This window comes from Leptidea sinapis, chromosome 9 (genome assembly GCF_905404315.1).
Source record: "Leptidea sinapis chromosome 9, ilLepSina1.1, whole genome shotgun sequence".
Taxonomy (NCBI): Eukaryota; Metazoa; Arthropoda; class Insecta; order Lepidoptera; family Pieridae; genus Leptidea; species Leptidea sinapis.
In genome coordinates, this window is record NC_066273.1 from 1,066,857 (window position 1) to 1,085,943 (window position 19,087).

Here is a 19,087-nt window from a genome sequence, read left to right on the forward strand (position 1 = left end):
AGGCAGCCATTATGAGAATTGTCATCGTCTGTGACAGATCAGTTTGTGTCTCAATAAAATACTTTAAATGCTGTCTTGCGTTGTGAAAAAGTGTAAAAACGATACTATATAGTAATTGTGTAAGTATTTGCCATATATGATTATTTAAGAGAGAAAAAATAACACACTAGCATAACGGTGCTTCACTTGCTAATATCACAGCACGGAGTCCTTCTTTTTTTACTCGTCCGTTACTTTTTTTTCAAACAAATTTAAATTCTGACTGACATGCATTACATTCGCATGTCCTTAAAAATCTCCCGGAAAATCTTGAACCTAGCTGATAAATCGTATGCCCCGTTATTTGTAAAACAAAGATGCTTTTAATATCAGCAGTATTTCCTCAAAGCAGAAATTTTTATCCATAATTCTTCATTTATTTCAAACATGGTAAATAAATAGGTGTTACAAAATATATTTTTATGTGACGTACATGTTAAGCCATTTCATTTATTAGCATGCAAATTAGCGATTTTATCATAGTATCACGAAAATATTATCACATTGAAATCTTAATGAATTAAAATATACAATAATATAAAAACATAAATATTTTAAAAGTCAATAAATAATTTATGTCAATTAAAAAATATAACGGCAAGGATTATAAAAGAACATAATTGTATGCAAAACGTTTTATGTTTATATGTTACTTTTACTGTAAGTTCTCTACTTTTTAAATAATTTCGGAACGAAATAAGTTTGAAATAAAATAGCTTGGATTTAATCCAAGCATTACGCTTGGATTAAATTCGTTTTAAATTATTATTATTTATTATTAGCCGAGGAACTGCTTAGTTAATCAAGTAGAACTATATTTCTCAAAGGTAAAATCACGGCACATATCATTTATAGGGTCTCAATGGCGGACGGCACGAGAGGGGGGGCACATGCGCAGACTGAAGCGCATCGGTGCGCACTACAATACCTACATAATAATAATATCATTCATTTCAGGCCATAGCCAATATAATGTTAGTAAAATCTTATTCTAGGTTTAGTAACACATTAAATACATTTTCTCAAACATGCATGGAAATATTGTCATTATTTTCGAAAAAAGGACATGCGAAGTATCGAATTTTCAGGAGCGTTTTTGAATTTGGAACATTGCAACGCTCCTGCAATGTGCTATGAAAAGGCGTGCTGGGGTTATGAAATACTCTTTGATCGGATCTCTTTCATCATTCATGGCATACCATAGTCTCTTTGCGTTTGCCTGTCGGCACAGATTCATTATTATATCATTATATTTTCAAAACTATTGGAACTTTTACTAATGCGATCTCTAATTGAAAAAATATTTTTACTAATTACTGTATAAAAATCATTTACCCATTAAGTTTGCTTACACTATGCATATATAGCGTGTAAGTATACAGTGTATAAGTACATAGTGTAAACAACTTTATACCCTACATTAATATCACACATTAATTGAAGTTTGAAGTACGTTTTTGCTGTAGTATACTTAGTAGCGCCGACTCAAGCCAATTAGAAAATTCATCGCAATATTTCGTGCCAGAAGTATTTGTAAATATTTTCTTAAGCACGATTTAGTGAAATCGAACAATTTAATGAAAATAAAACGAACATGATACAAGTGGGACGTAGATAACTTTGAGTGTATGAAGTTGGTAAGATAGCGAACGAAAGCAGAAGGTGCTAAGTGACTCTCACTTGGAATTATGTGCTCATTAAATTATGAGAACTTTACTATCACTTACACTTTTCATACACTCGTATATTAATTATAGAAAATATGTGTTAATTAAAATAATATTACCTTTATCAGTTCCTAGACTTTTATTTTGACAGATTTAGAAGTAATGTAATGATTGTAACGATTTTTTTAAAGAAATAGTTTTATTTTTAATTACCATAGGGAGTGACATTAACATATTGCAACAACACTTGCTTAACATCTTGAATGTCTTTGACATGGGGACTTCTCCCCATTCAAATTCAATCTCTTCAGATGATAGGAAACTCCCAGCCTATCTTTTATATAACATAACAACTTAGCCTACTTAATATAATATTAGGTGAGGTGGCCTGCACAGAACCAGACAAGATCTATGCATATAATCTACTATATTTTAGTCAGCCTTCTTTGTCAAAGAAGCTTTAATATATATCTTGACGTCTATTCAGTGAGTGAGCTAATTTAATAAACGCCACGTACAGCTAATTCTTTCTTCATGTATTGAATGAATTTCATCGTTAACACTGTGTTGCAACCTACCAAATAACGTAATCGTTGTAAACATTTTGATTGTAAAATTGTAATTTCTCATATGGCAATACGATGATAAGAAGTAACGCCTGATTTACGTTTAATTTTCGAAAGGCGGCAAATAGTTTTGAGTTGACGTTGCGGTAACGCGAGATCAGTGCTTTTTTCCCTTACTACTCGTAAAAGTGCCCAAAGTGCTTGTACAAGTTTTCACTTCAAATTCAAATATTTTTATTCAAAACAAGATTTAAAATCAATTAATTAACTTTATAAAGCTACAATCCAATCCAAATATTTAAAATAGATTTTTCTAAGTATATTGTTAAACCTCGCAATTTTTCCGATTTTTTTTTGGGAGAGGAGGACATTCTAGAATACGGGTCACCTGGTGTTAAGTGATCATCGCGAATCACATTTTCTTACAAAACCAGAAGAATCACAGAAGCACTGCGGGCCTTTTAGAAAAGTGTACCCATGTCGTATCGTCCTGGAAACACATCGCAAGGAAGCTCATTCAAGCTATTTAAGGAAAAAATAAATCAAGTTGTTATAAACAAACTGATTCAATTGGGTCTCATATTCAACCATTGCTGATCATATGAAATAGTTTCCTTAATTACAACGTAAATATCATATACTTGCTGGTCATCACGACCTGGCAGATGTTTGCGATTTCACTAATGTTGTGACGTCACTGATTATAGTGAAACTCGCTAAATATTGGTACACGAAAACAGCGTATATCTAACTTACGTAAATTGGTGGAAAGTGGAGTCAATAATGTGAATTGGGACTTATTTTGAAATTCAGTGACAGCTGTTAACCCCAATAATGTACCAATTTACGCTTGAGATGAGTTGTACGGTAGTGCCGATATCGTGTTATTACTTACACCTACACTTCTTTGTCCAGATTACGCACCGTATAACCACAACACAATAATAGAGCAGTACCTTAATGTCATACTAGAGCGTCCGAATCGACGCACGCACACAAACACATATGTGTGCATACACACGATTGACATGGCCGCTAAGCAATCTTGGGAAGACAAAACTATTGAGTGTCACACCGTACTGGTCGCTGTCCGAGATAAATTAGCTGCGACGCGTCGTAGAAAAAAAACAAATTCCAAATGTCTATATTTGATATTAAGATATATATACAAAATTACTTCTTCATCTTGGAAAAGGAAAGGAGGGAGAGGAAGTAGGAGGAGCGACGAGTTTTTTATTATTATTATAATAAATACTAGCTGAGCCAACAGACTTTGTTCTGTTTGTAATAAAAAAACACTCTTGCGGGTGGAATTTCGTAAAATACGTTCTTAGCTGACCTCTACTCGCCCAAATATTCCTACCAAATTTCATCTCTGTACACCATATGGTTCAAGAGATATCTTGATGACAATACATAGGTGAAAATCTCTTAAATAATATTAAGATAAGTTAATTAATGATCTTTATATTATTTGATTTTGATTAATTTATTGTAAAATTAGTTATTTAACTTAGATCGTTTAGATAGACTATGACAGCTGTGAAAACGTTGAAAAAATAAAAAATATTTAATTTATAATTAACTTCTATTTTGAGCAATGCACGCACACTAGCACAAAGTGTCATACAAATCACGAGTGTAAAACGTAGCTTGTCACGCACACTAAACACTAACTAAGTCGCATGTAACGCAATTTAATTAAATAAATAAAATAATATTCCTGGCCTGCTTTTATCGGTTGTCTCACAACAAGAGTGTATCTAGACGTATAAATTATCTAGGTTATTTAATTATAATCGAATAAACATAAGAGTGTGGTAATTGTACCCCGTATTTCACTCGGCATATCGAAGGAAATTAACTAATCAAATTCCACGATGCCAATGATTCTATGAAAATAGTGTATATTCGGTTGACTCGTTGATAATGTTGACACCCAGCAGTGAACGGTTACAATTACTAACAATTATTATTATATTATTGTAAGTTTTGGAGGAACACGAAAACATATCTACATCCTTTAATCTTGAGTTTGGAGCGCAAACATATTGTGCAGTGGCGCACGTACCAGTATTTTCCTGGTGTTTGAGATATGAAATACATTTTGAGAGCGTGTAGCACGCGCTGGTATATGAAAATCTATTCAATGAAGTATTTCAGAGGATGTAATTGTTAAATTATCAAACATATTTTTCCCAATTTTGGGAAAAACAGATATAATTAAACTGCGTCTATGGCTTGATGAAAGAATAGTATATTGCTTTAAAAGATTCTTGTGGTGGCGTCGGCGTCCAACCAAGCGAAAATTTAAGATGCGCAAGAATTTCTTAAAAGGCATTTAATTTCTCAAAATTGATTCCTTTACAATTATTTTTGATGTCACTTCTAACATACTCGATACTATTACCGCTTCGGAAAAAAATGGCGCTTTGAGATAGAAGAAGCGGCGCAAGAAACTCTCCCAGCATTCATGTTTTGTGCTTTTTTTGTATCATCTTCACCTGATAAAATATGTGGTAAGTTAAAACTGGCGCCGGCGTAAATCTAGAAATTTATCAAACCTAACGCGCATCTAACGAAAGATTCGGGCGGGGTTACCAAACTGTTACAAATTGTTCACAAACGAATGGGCCATGAAGTAAGAATTGTAGTTAAATAAAAAAAAATAAAAGACTGCCGCTATGAACTCTGAGTTACGCCGCTGATAGCTAACATAAAAACAAACTATTATAAAATTCACTTTTTATTACTCACAGAACAAGTTCCTATATTTCTTCAGTGTTTGAAGTTCCTACACTTGCCCAGGCCGGTCTTTGTATGTACAATATTATGTAGCTCGTAATTTCGCTTTTAATTGACAAACGGGTGCGGTTGACGACCAGACACGGGAAAGCTGTCACTCCATAAACGTATAAAGACTCCGACGACTTTCTGATGTCCTGGTATCCGTTGGTCACTTCATTTTAAATGCTAATTGTTTTTTTTTTATGAAAAACCAGTCGGAAGTACGGGATGCGAATAACGCATTTATATAATAAGCGTATCGCTTACGATATGATCAATTGGTTTGAAGTGTCCGGCCGTACCACATCCATGTTCTAAGGACCTCCAGGACCATGAGCTTAGATTATTAGACGGAGGTCGCGCTTAACCCCAAACGTTATAACGCACGCGCGGGCTGGGGTTATGCACCCTCACCTTCATCTAGGCCATGTTCGATGGTATGTCGCAATAGTTCACGGCATATATTTTTTTTAAAGCCAAAACAATGATTTTTATAGCTCATTTCCAGCAATATTAAACTACTTCATAAAATATATAAAAACAACTATAATGTGAAGATCTTCTCAATTAAAGATATATGTTATTGGTGACTTAATCAAATTTTAGTATCTGTAAGTCTTCAATTACCATTCCATTAAAATCTATGCGAAGGCTTCTTATATACCAAGAATATAAAATACATAATTTTATTATTACATAAGGTTTGTTTAGAATCCACAATGAGCACATATCGTATGCAAAACAGCTATAATAAAGGTATTGTTTTGTGTTAGGAAGATAAGACGTTATAAATAAGAAACATTATGGGTGTCCTGTGTGAATTTGTTTCCAGAAAGCGATAAAAATAAGTACGAAAACGTCTGAAATATTTTTATAGTATAATTGGATAAATTATCATTTCACATGTGGTAATTAATACTTTATAATAAGAATAAAGTTTATTGAAAACTGAAGTGCCAAAAATTAAAGAGTTGTGTACTTGTAGTTTTTATCAATGGATTAAATAATATTTATTATTTCTCCGTAATAGTTTTAAGAAGTTGCAGTTATATACGCAAGAAGGCTTATCAAAATACGAACATTTTAGTCAACTATTTATAAAGTTTAAACTAGTATAAATATAGCTTATTACCTTCAATTTGTAATTCACACATTTTGTGTCATTAGCTATCACGAAAATCGTGACGAGTTTATTAGCAGTTTTTGAGTAAATATTTCACAATACAAAATATATTGAATCTTCTGTTAGAAGTGAAATATACCTCAGTATCGAAAGACTTATGGTATTATTGCTAGTTGTATGTATCTGAAAAGTGGTCTTTCACTGTTGTTCTGATACAGAAGCCCAAAGTCGCTCAACGACTTTCTTAGCGCGAGGATATTCGCTGTAGAGACAATGAACGTCTATAGTGCAAAAAATTACTAAGATTGGTGGTAATCATGGGCAGGCTGCATCGCTCACAGAACCGAGAGAGTAGAGTGACTAGCAAAATATGGACTGCTTGACTTGCTTAAAGTAGCGGGGATGCGTAAGATTGGTCGTCGTGGAAGTCTTTTGTTGTTGGAGGCCTATGATTATGGTGATAAATCTTAGAAGGTGCTTAAAAGTAGAATTTGAATTATTTAAGGATCTGCAAAATAACATTACTGTATGATCTTCCGGAAACTTAACTACATTTCATTCTATATGTCTGAAGGTCCTCCACAGCAACGTTTGAGTGACTATTCCCACTGCTGCTTAATTTCCTTTCTTTCCTTTTTTCGCGTCATCAATGTTTGAAGAAGTTGTCTGCAGACTTATTTAAGACAATTGTTATGATATTTTCTTATTTATAGTTAAATTTTACCTGCAGTGTTAATAAATATTATAAGACCTTGTTATACCAATCACCCAATATACATCGCAATATTGTACAATAGAACGATCTAGACATCACGTGATTATTTTACTTTCCTTCAATACATTTCCGGATTACGAGAATAATGTTCAAATTAAATATCTAAATAATAGTAATCTATACACACATATAAATAAAATAGGAGTATCTGTTTTTACACGCTTTATATTAGCTTCACTTGTATGTTTGTATGTTTGTAACCGACTTCTTTGGGCGCGATTTTGACCTACTTTAAACGGCTAGATTTCGTTCAAACTTTGTACATTTATCGAGGACCGATGACATTACACTAATTTGATAAAATTATTAAATTTTTCAATTTGCAAAATATGATTTTTGTTAATTTATATAATTTTTAAATAAATAAATCACTAATAAGCGCCATCTAGTAATTTATTGTAAACTACAAAGGAAACGCGCGACATGTCAAGACAATTCCACAAAATTAAAGTATTTTAATTCGTTTAGAAGCGAATAGATGGCGGTGAATTTATATTTCCATTATAAATTATTAATGCGTGATTTAACTGAGCTAATTAGCTATTTATAAGAGCTAGTTCGGGGATCTCGGGCTAGCTGAATTAAGTGATCTTTCAATATAACTAAAATATTTTTATTAGCAAATATTAAAATCCCTTCATTCAATCTAAAAAAAATAACTTAAAAATGAAAAATAAATAATAGTTTAAACAAAAAAAAACTAAAGAACACGCTTTATATAAAATTCAACTAAAAAATAGAAAATAAATTTAAAATGAAAATAGAGTAAAAAAATATTATATATTTCATTATAAAAAGCGTGGGGTGCTTTTTAAGATATTATTAAAATAATAATTCTTCTACATCCCACGCTTTTTTTTTTCAATTCAAACCGCATCAGTGCAGTTTTGTATGCCCAACCTTTCTTTTTGGTTTCTTTTTGGCCTTCTGACGGTTTGAGTGAACTCAAGCAGTTTAGCAGATTAAGGTGAATGGCCAAGGCTTATCGTCTTGTGTTTTTTATTTCTTTCTTTATGGTTGAAATGTATAAGTTATGATGTGTCTGCGAACAAACCAGGGTGAATTTACTAGTTGGCAAGATTCCTTTTGTGCTCAAAATTTGTTGTTGTCGCTTGATTTAATTAACACCAAATAATCTTTGTTAAGTACTCACATGATTCACGTTAAATATTGAAACGTTTCATAAGCACATAAATTTTATCTTAAGTGTCCAGTTTTGTGGTAATGATTCAGCTGTTACTTTATCATTAAGTTACTAAACATATTTTGTTAATTCTAAATTCTTTTTTAGGGTTCCGTACTTTAAAAAGGAAAAATGTAACCCATATATGATTGATTATGACTTTGTTGTCCCTCCGACCGTCTGTCTGTAATTACTCTTTATCTAGAGAACACGACGAGGAAATTACGACATACTCTATTACAGTCTTTCGAAGCTGTGAAGAAACCAGGCCGCTTATGCCTCAAAAGCGTATATTTCAACACTCTCAAATGAATTAAAATTTATAGGGTATTTTCCGTTTATCTGGAACCAAGAACTTTGGTATGTATATTCATAATATGTCTTTATGGAAGGAACGGTGGTCCAAATTTTTATTTAAGTTAACCGTGTCGTGTATGGCAGTGTAGGTATGGCATGAAAGGGTTTCATTGGCACATGCTTAAACATATATTTAATTATTTTAGAGTATTTTATTTATTATGAAGAATGAATAAACACCTTTTCCCTTTTTTATAAGCATAGGGCGACTTGGACTCGAAATTGTCTGATTTTGAAATGAGAGCTGTTTTTTATTACTTACGACTATATCTTTCCAATAGGTTTTAAATTCATGCTTTGAGAACACTGAAAGCGGTTTAATCTAGTTGACTGAAAGCGGTACGAATCAGCAGTGACCTCGAAGTTTATTTTGACATAATCACGAGTTTACTATTGGACAAAGATATCCTGCAAAAAATGGAGGATTCCGATTATTTCCATCGTAGATTCGTTGATGACGCTAGCATCAGACAACTCATACTTCTAAAAATAGTTTCATCAAGCATTTTGTTCTTCATTAAGAGGCGGTTTAAAATATAGATTTGGACTTGAGTTTTATTTTTCTTAATTTTTTAATTGCATCTAGTTTAGGTAGCATTTAGTGCTTGATTGACGGTAAGCGCTGACGTCGGTTGAGCGTAGCGCGTACCATACGCGCTGATCATGTTGCGTTTAGTGCTCAGCTGACAGCAAACATGAGCTTGACCGACGATTCTTATCAGCTCGTCGTAGCTGTACGCGCGTAGCAATTCATTAGCTCTGCGTGCCATGGGTGAGATTTTTTACCAATTCGAACGCCTAAAAGTTAACTACGATTAGTATGGCGTCGGAAGAGCGCCATCTAGTGAAAAGCATCATATATAAAATCTATCATATCATAATCTCACACTTGGCACTCTGGACTGTACGTGTTCATATGTTTTCATTATTATAGCTACGCTTGACCGAAGTCAGCGCTCACTGTCAGTCGAGCACTAAATGCAGCATGAAACTGCTTCAAATAGCTTTTAATGTTTTCAAAGTCAAGTTACTAAGTGCTATAAAAATACTATAATTTCCATATTTCTCTGACTTCTAACACTCGTGTCAATTAATTCATTCTAACTCTCTTATTCTTGTCTCTCTGGTCCCTGTTTAGTATTTCGCTACCGATCTGATAATTATCTGACCTTTTCCATCAATTTATTTGTATCTCCCCTCGGCCTATGCTAATAAACAACTTTTATACGATTACATTTTAATAACTGCAAATTGCCAGTTGTTTGGTTGGCAGCAGAAGCCTAAAAATATAATCCCATCCTACTGTGCAATCCTTACTTCAGATGTTTGTTATTACTAATAAACTGTAATACTTTCTTACTACTAACCTAGTCGTGCTATATATTTAGTGTTTTTTCCGCTGAGTTTTCTTATAGCCCAAATGCATAGTAGGATTTGGTACGGCCGGACCATGACACGGTCCGTTGCGCCTGGCACCATTTGGTCCGGCGTCGTACTTTGTCCAGATGGTAATAATAATAATTTAGAGCAATGGATAACTCACTTCTAGAATTAATACACAAATAAAATTTTGTTTTTCAAATTTCATTTATGTATAAATATTTTATAATAGAAAGTAGACTAAATTATAACATTATCCGCTATTTCGCTGACCGACCCGAATCGGGTTTTATAATTTTTGACTTATCTGACATGCGACGCGAATCACGTCCCTATGATACCTACTCATTTCGCGGTAAACTATTCCAATATCAATGCGTGCCAACTATGAGTGACAGCAGACAGTACTATATATATATATATATATATATATAGTACGGCAACTTCAAAACAGCTGTTGTGATGACGCAAGGAATTGTTGATCTCCTTTTTGTTCGGCTTATAGTCTGAGTTTTAAGTCGTCGTTATGGTGGACTTAAGGGCGAGCTAAGCTTAATCTTCGCACGCACTCAAAGCGATGTTTATCGTCTTACATCATTCACTGCTTTCAATTAATACATAAATCGTGTCTGTACATTTTTTTTAAATATATAATTACACCACGTATCTATGTAAGCGTGCTCAAAAAATAGTTGTTAGTATTTCTCGTGATTGTCTGTTTTCTTATCTTAGAAACGGTGAAACCGGAAAGCTCTCTCTAAGATTTAATGTTTCTTATATCAATCGGTTCTCAAACAAAAAGGTTAAATTATTTGAAATTTAATTCTGAACAATACGCGCGTAAAGTCACAGAAAAATGCTTATGTATTGTAGTCTTAAATAACAGCTGTGGTTTCGCAATCAAGACCATTGCCTTTATCATTTAATATTGAAAAGTAAAGTGTCATAAAATGCACCGAGTTGCAGCGAGATTATGTAAAACGGAACAAGTCCGAAGTTATGTGGGCCGTTGAGCTTTCCATCGCTGTATAAAAGCACTTTATGCAACGACAATTCACATTCCTACAGGGTACAGTAATTGAATTTCAGTTACAATTTATCGTGCGGTGGACAAACCGAACTACAATAAACCATTAGCACTTACAAATACATTATGTATCGACGTTATAACGCCTCTTTAAGTCTAGATGTTGGTTCATATTTTAGCGTTTTTCTACTCCCATTTCGTAATTCACTGAATACAAATCCTCAAACACAGAACTATTCATTCCAACAGGTCGTTTTGTAATGACTATTTCCAAGCAAATCAACTGTATTGCAATGAAAACTTTTTAAATCGTTTCATGACATTGGCTTCAAAATTCAGTCTATGTTTACGACTAAATTTCATCTGTAAATGAAGTTAACTTTTCATTAATACAAGCGCACGCGGGATCGCGCATGCGCGGTAGACAGCGCCACTTTAAATTTGTATCTCGCATTTGACATTAATTGACAGATTTGAAATCAAATTATTGTGGGATTTTTTTTTTAGGTTTATCGTATCAGTTTTTGAATATGACAATAATATTGTAAGAACTGTTGTAATTATGAAAGTAATGTTGAAAATCTGAACACCTGAAAATCCGTAAAATAACGCACGTATTTTTATTGATATTTCAAATTTTAGTCGAATATCAAATACGTGACGGAAAAAAGATATATGTATATAGAACGACGATCATTAAAAATTCCTCATACGAATTGTTTTTTTTTGTGTCATACGCTCTATGTCATTTATTTATTAAATAATATTTATTTTTTAAATGAACTATCTTAATAAAATCATAAAATTATGTTTCAACTAATATTCTTAATATCTCATTTTTGAATTTTAGTTTATTGAGATGGAAAATATCAACTATACTTATTATTATAGGTTTTATGTACCCGAGTAATAATAGTATGTTGTGCGTAATTTGACGACACCAGAGGAATAGGAAATAAGCATGTGTGCCTAGAGCGTCTTTTTGGAGTACAAAAAAACATATAATAAATACTCTTTGGCGTGTCGATCACGCGAGCTCAGTGGCTTTATCCCCATCCCAAATGTACAGAAGACTTGAATTCAAAAATTTCCACTTAAATGACGTTTACCAATAAGTTCACAAGCTAAAAGTTACGCAATACGTAGGTGTGAAGTAAAAAAGTGAATTTATCCAGTTTGGTCGGTCTGCGCTTTCTCTGGGCCGATCTGCATGTTGATATTATACGAGACACCTTATTTTATCACTCAAGTGCATTCACTCCCAGTGTTGTGCGCAGATAAAGGTCACTGACATTTGAGAAATTACTGGAAGATACGACCAGAAAGTGGTTTTATAATGCCACGTGCCAAACAACTTTGATAATAAAACCAATCTATGATTCTTTTACTAATCTAAACAATTTGTTATTTTTAAAGTGATATGCCTTTCTTCTGGGATTAATTATACAAATTAAATTTGAAACAGTTCACACTCTGTAAGAGGTCACTCGTCGAATCTAACTTGGATGGGCAGCGTTTTCGGGAAGCTCCGTATAATCTTCTCGTCCCAAATACCACAGTGTCTGAAGATGAAGGTTTTCAACCAGTGCGTGTTGCCAGTGATGACTTACGGTACGCAGACGTAGTCGCTAACTTATGAAAAGTTCATGGTTGCTTAGAGAGCAATGGAGAGGGCTATGTTTGGAGTTTCCCTGCGAGATCAAATCAGAAATGAGGAGATCCGTAGGAGAACCAAAGTTACCGACATAGCCCAAATGATTGCGAAACTGAAGTGGTAGTGGGCAGGGCACATAGTTCGACGGACAGATGGCCGTTGGGGTAGTAAAGTCCTCGAATGGCGACCACGTACCGGAAGACGCAGTATTGGTAGGCACAAGATGGACCGACGCGACGGCCTGGTCAAGATTACCGGAATGCGTTGGATGAGGGCAGCGGAGGACCGATCGTGATGGAAATCTTTGGGGGAGGCCTTTGTCCAGCAGTGGACGTTTTCCGGCTGATGAGGATGATGAAATTTGTTACCAAAATTTATAAACGATGCGGGATTCAAACCTGTGCTACTCGGGTTCTTACTAACTGAGCCAACCGTTCGAGTGACGCATCGAAAGTAAATCTTGGTATGTCTCGTTCAACTCTCAGGTAGTAGTAGCACTTGGACGGAACCCGAACAGCATGGATTCGAGTTCCGCATCGTCCATAAATTTTTGTTACAAATTAAATTTGTGAGATATAAAAGTGTTGTGTCAGATGTCAGTTTTGTACACGATATGTTCGTATGCAGATGAGATGAAATAAGAAGCCTTTTTTTATTTTAATGACAATAAATTATTTACAATACAAACATATTAAAAATGACTTCGTGTTTATAATTATTGAAGTTTTAAAATTAAAGGAAAGTATAAAACAAGAATGAAAATGCAATCATCGAATAAACTTTTTTATCCGACGTTTGTGTTATTCTTCTATCAGTAACAAGAGCCAAGCTGAAGGAGGGATGCGTTATTTTACAACATTAAAACTAAATTATATTGCTATCAAAATAACTCTTACATACAATTGCTGGCATTGAATGTGTAATTTAATGAGCTTGCAATTTGTGTGTTTCACTGACTACGAAAATTGTTTCGCCGACGATCTGTCTCTACATGTCATCATGGTTAGTACAGAGTTATGATGTATTATTTCTGACAGTTTCATATATTTTGAAAGTAAGAGTTTTCCTGAATTTCAAAACTTTTGAACTTTTTAATTTTTTGAATTCAATTCTTTTTCAAGAATCTGATTCGGCCGGGACTTATTGCCATGCACCCTTACTTACATATTTGCAGATGCACGACTTTTCAATTCGGTTTTTCAAACTTATTTTACCTATAATAATAATAAGTAGCATGTCCCATATTACCTATTTTTGTTTTATATTTTAGCATAAATCAGCGTTGATTTAAATTTATAAAATGGCATGTATGTTAGGTTTGCTGAACGAAAGGCTATAAAAATGCTAAATAAAATATTTCAAATCGCAGTAAGATCGTACATAAAATTATTTAAATTTCGATGATATATAACATATAGGAGCCTGGGATATCGTAGTGTTCTAGTAATAAAATTATTTAAGAATTCAATTTCGCAGTTTCAAAGAGTACCAATTAGTAACAACATCCCAAACTTGAACTAACTATATAGTTAATAATTATATTATACGGTATGAGTGAAGACATCGCTTTAAATATAATATTAACAATAAACAACACCCAATTTAATTAACAACCTTCGTGCTGACCTGGCGTAAGTGTCTTTTAATCAACAGGTTTCTAAAGCCTGGTACGAAAATAAAAGCCACCATATTGATTTAATAGCCGTTTCCCAGACGGCGTCCCAAGACGTAATCTCAAAACGGATCTAAGAGGACTTTGAGATAAAAGTCGCCAAAATATAAACTCAGTTTTTGTCCATTCTTTTCTAACTTCGGATGGGAGAAATCGGTGTAAATGATATCGTTGCGACGTTTTTGTAAGTCTTATTGAAATAAAAACTTTTTTCTCTACATAACATACGCGGGGTTAGCATCCACCTGGATTAATCCGGACATGGCCGGACATTTAGGCTAAACGTATGCTGAGACGCAGGTGATGCAGCACAACACAGTACAGTTTTTGCAGGGCAGGGCAGGGGAGGCAGACATAGATCACGAGCGTATGCTGCGACGCAGCAAGAACGCTTTTCCGTCGTATAAAGGTTAAACGTATTCTCGTTGACGAGTAAAATGAGTTCGTAGAATTAGGATGAGGTGAGCGTTATTTAAAGACACAAGGGGCAGTTTCTTTGTAAGCTGAGGCGGTAGCAAGAAGTCGCTTGTAGGCTATTTTTATTCAACATACATAATATGAAAATCTATTAATTTCTCGGCATTAATTAATTAACCACTAATTCAATTAAATGAACGCAGCTGCGCCGCAATGTACGTAGCTCTTAGTACGTACGTATATTTCAAAATCTGCTCTGCCCTGCGCTGCGTGGACCTGCGTCCTTTCATGTACTTTTAATTATAACTTAAATATAAATACAACATATTAATTAATATCGAATAAGTATTTAATATTAACGAGAAATGAAATTTAAACCAAACAGTCCGGACTTATATTGTAATGTCAGTCAGTTTGTGAGGACTTTTAAATAACTAATTGGTAACCCTTGAGCGGTACAATCTGATAATAATAATCGATGTCGAAGGAATGTGGCACTGCGTTACTAATGTAGCTTTTATACATATTATAGCCTCTATAATGTCTAATTTATTACGTGTGAATTAAGTTGTCTCTTTTTGTATGAGAGGGAGATATGATATTAACACGCCGTTGTTAAGTTGTTGCAAGAGCCTTTACAATGTTTTTTATTTTTTTTTATAGTGCCTTGCGAACGAACTTACGTCGTAGTAGCAATAAAAAGTAATATGCATATAATTGTATATTATATAAGTAGGTTTTTATGAATAGTTTAAATAGTTTTTAAAATTATATGAAATCTTCATTTCTATTTAGTAAATTGAAAATAGCCTAAACATGGTCGCATTTGGTACGGAGGACCATCGGATCGTCCGGTGGCCACCCCGCACCCATTGGTCCGACACGGACCGGTTATGGTCCGGTAGTAATAATAATTTTGTGCGATGGACAATACGACATATCAACGAATAAAGTCCGGTACCAGACCGCGTCCGATGATTCACCCGTACCAAATTGGATCATGTGTTTCGGCTATTAAGTAACAATATTATCTTCGCTTTATTTTTGCTGCATCTCCGTTAGAGATGGTCTTCTCCCTTGCGTACTTAGTTAGTTTTAACACAAGTATAATATTTTAAGTCTATGCCTAAAGTTCAATCTTGTATTTCCAAAAATGGAAGTGTGAATACATCTAGTATAATTTGTCTTGACGTAATATTCAGGAATGCATTAAGTGAAACACTGTAATTATTATTGTAGTGAAACTGCATCGCCAAAACCGTACACGCGGATACAGTAACCAGTTTGAACGAGCTTTCTGTACTTAATAATTCTCATGTTATATATTGAACATTTATTGGACACGTGGAGCAAATGAGTGAAGAAAAAATGACAAATGGCAAGTGTGTGTGGGTAAGTCGGTCGTGGGAGACCTCGTAGAACATTCGTCGACTAAATTGAAGACGTTTTGGAAAAAGGAAAGGTCCGAAGCACTAGGAACCGGCGAACATGTAGGAAAAAAGAGTTACAGGCCGACTCTAACACAATTTATACACGATCGAATTGAATTTTTGCATCGTTTCCCATTTCGCGATATAGACACTCACTGCTAACGGATTTTATGGAAATCCTATCCAAAATATTATAAAATCTACTTATTACAATATCTGCAAAGACACCTACACCCAACATTAAGCAAATGGTTGCTTGCCTTGTAAACCGTTGCCATGGTAACTTTGCTATTGTAACCGTTGCCGTGACATAGCAACGTATTTTTGATCAAATATACTATATTGATATGCCGTGATATTAACATCAAATAATAATGACATCAAAAAGAATTCTAAAGGAATCAATTTTGAGAAAATAAATGCCTTTTATGCCTTTATGCCTTTATTAGCAAGTGATGGACCGTTATGCTAGTGTGTGTTCGGTTACGGGGGATACTAGTTACACAATTTTTTCTCTCTTAAATAATCATATATGGCCACAAATGCTTATATAGTATCGTTTTTACACTTTTTCACAACGCACGACGGCATTTTTAAAATATTTTATTGAGACGCAAACTGATCTGTCACAGACGATGATAATTCTCATAATGGCCGCCTATCGGCCTGTCGTAGTGTAAGTGTGTGCGTGGGGCTATGTATTTACACGTTGATCGGCTTGTTTTGGTGCTACACTGTTATGTAAGGTGACACGGAGTGCTTATTTCTTTACTAGTCCGTGTGTACTACATACATACTAATAATAATTTATTTATTTATTTGGATCATCAACATTACATATATTACACACTTATATAAACTTATGCTAGGTACAATTATTCTGATATATGTAACAATTAAAGATGAACACATCATTCAATGGTAAAAGTGAACAGTGTGATTTATACTGTCAAAAATGTCTAAGTACTAAAATATATATAAAGTAAGGATATAATTTATGTGGTTTTATAATGAAGAGGATATAGGTACATACTACTTGGAAAAAAAATCACAGGTTAGCTTGATGTGCGAGAATTTTTACAAACTTTTTTGAATTATCGTTGAAAATATCGATTTCTGAATTTTTTGAGTTAACTTCGTTGTATAATCTACAAAGCCTGACGATGGGGGCGTTGAGTCCAATGTTTGTTCTGCAGTAAGGAATGTGAAAGATCTTGGATATCGTCTGTCTTGGGTATTTAAAGGGTACTGAGAGGGATATGCATTCTTGAAGGTCAGAATTATTTATTTTATTATTAACTATTTTGTGCAGAAATAATAAATCTAGGTAGCTGCGACGAGATTTTAGTGAATGAAGTTTAAAGAAGTCGAGGCGTTGGGTATAAGGGCATCTATAAGATATTCCAGGTGTTGAAAAAGCTATATGTCTCGAAAAAGACCGCTGTATTGATTCAATGCGTTGCGACTGCAAACTGTAGAAAGGATTCCAAACAACACTTGAGTATTCAATATGGGTTCGTACCAGAGCATTAAACAGTAGTATTTTGGTTTTTACACGACGGAATTTATTGGTGTTGCGTCTCATAAAGCCAAGCATCTGCGTAGATTTTTTAAACGACTGAGTCTATGTGCGAATTGAATGTGAGTTTATTATCGATAAGAACACCTAAATCACGGATTTCACTTACTTCTTGTATCTCTGTATTATTTAACGTGTAAACAAAATTCGATGGTTTCTTTTTGCGGGTAAATTTTATAAGGAAGCACTTGCTGATATTTAAATACATATTGTTAGTGTTACACCATGTCCATATTCTATTTAAATCGGCTTGTAGTTGTGCACAGGAGACAGGGGATGCGGTAACATAAAGCTTCAAATCGTCCGCAAATATAGAGAACTTGGAGTGGAGTATTACTGAACTAATATCGTTGATAAATAACAAGAATAAGATTGGTGCAAGGTGGGATCCTTGTGGCACACCAGAGGTTGCATAGTAAGTATGTGACTTATAACCGTTGGTCATCACTATTTGGGATCTCATTCCTAAATGAGATATAAGCCAGTTAAGAAGTGAACCACATACACCGGCGGTTTTTAATTTCAGTGTAAGCAAATTGTGGTCAACTTTGTCAAATGCGCTTTTAAAATCTGTATAGATACTGTGTACTTCATGGCCCTTATCTATGTCACTGCAAATATTGGAAACGTAGGAAACTAAGTTTGTTTGGACAGATCTTCCGTTGAAAAACCCGTGTTGGTTATTTGAAATAGTGGCACTGATATGCCTAGTTATGGTAGGAGTAACAAGAGATTCAAAGAGCTTGGCAAGGCAAGATAGTATTGCAATTGGCCGGTAATTTTCTACTTTCGATAAGTCGCCCTTTTTAAATATAGGCACTATTTTGCTTTCTTTCCATACTTCCGGGAATATGCCATCTTGTAATGATTTGTTAAAAATTAGAAACAGAGGAAAAGAGAGAACAGTACTACATTTATTAATGAAAAATGGGTGGATATCGTCGCTAGCTTTAAAAATATTATTTTTTTTGATTTTTTTAATAATATCTGTTTCTGTTATATAAATACAATTGATGAGTGTGTCTGATAGTATTTGTGATGGGTGATTGTGTGTAGAAGTCTTTATATTAGAGTACACTGAATAAAAGTGGGAGGCAAAAAGGTTAGCTATTTCAGGGCCGGTATTTGCCACGGAGTCGTCTTTAGTCATTCTGTCAGGTAGTTTACATTTATTTTTCTTTTTATCCTTAATGTATCGCCAAAACGCCTTTGGATCTTTTGTTATATTGTCCTCAATATTGTTCCTATAAACAGACAAACAATGATCATGTAAGGAGTGACACCGATCCCGGAGGATTTCAAATTCCAGTCGATCCCGCGGGTTTCTATATTTTTTATATTTTGCACGGACTTTATTTTTTCCGAAAGTATTTTTATTAGTTGTCCAGTATACCAGTGAGGATATCTGGAAGTTTTCACCTTGCGCTTTGG

General features: G+C 34.1%; 1 protein-coding gene across 2 annotated transcripts in view; it reads right to left on the reverse strand.

The window, feature by feature from the left end:
* LOC126965838 (titin homolog) overlaps nt 1-19,087 on the reverse strand; it is a 97,452-nt gene that overhangs the window by 59,938 nt on the left and 18,427 nt on the right. The gene's annotated exons all lie outside the window — the stretch shown is intronic.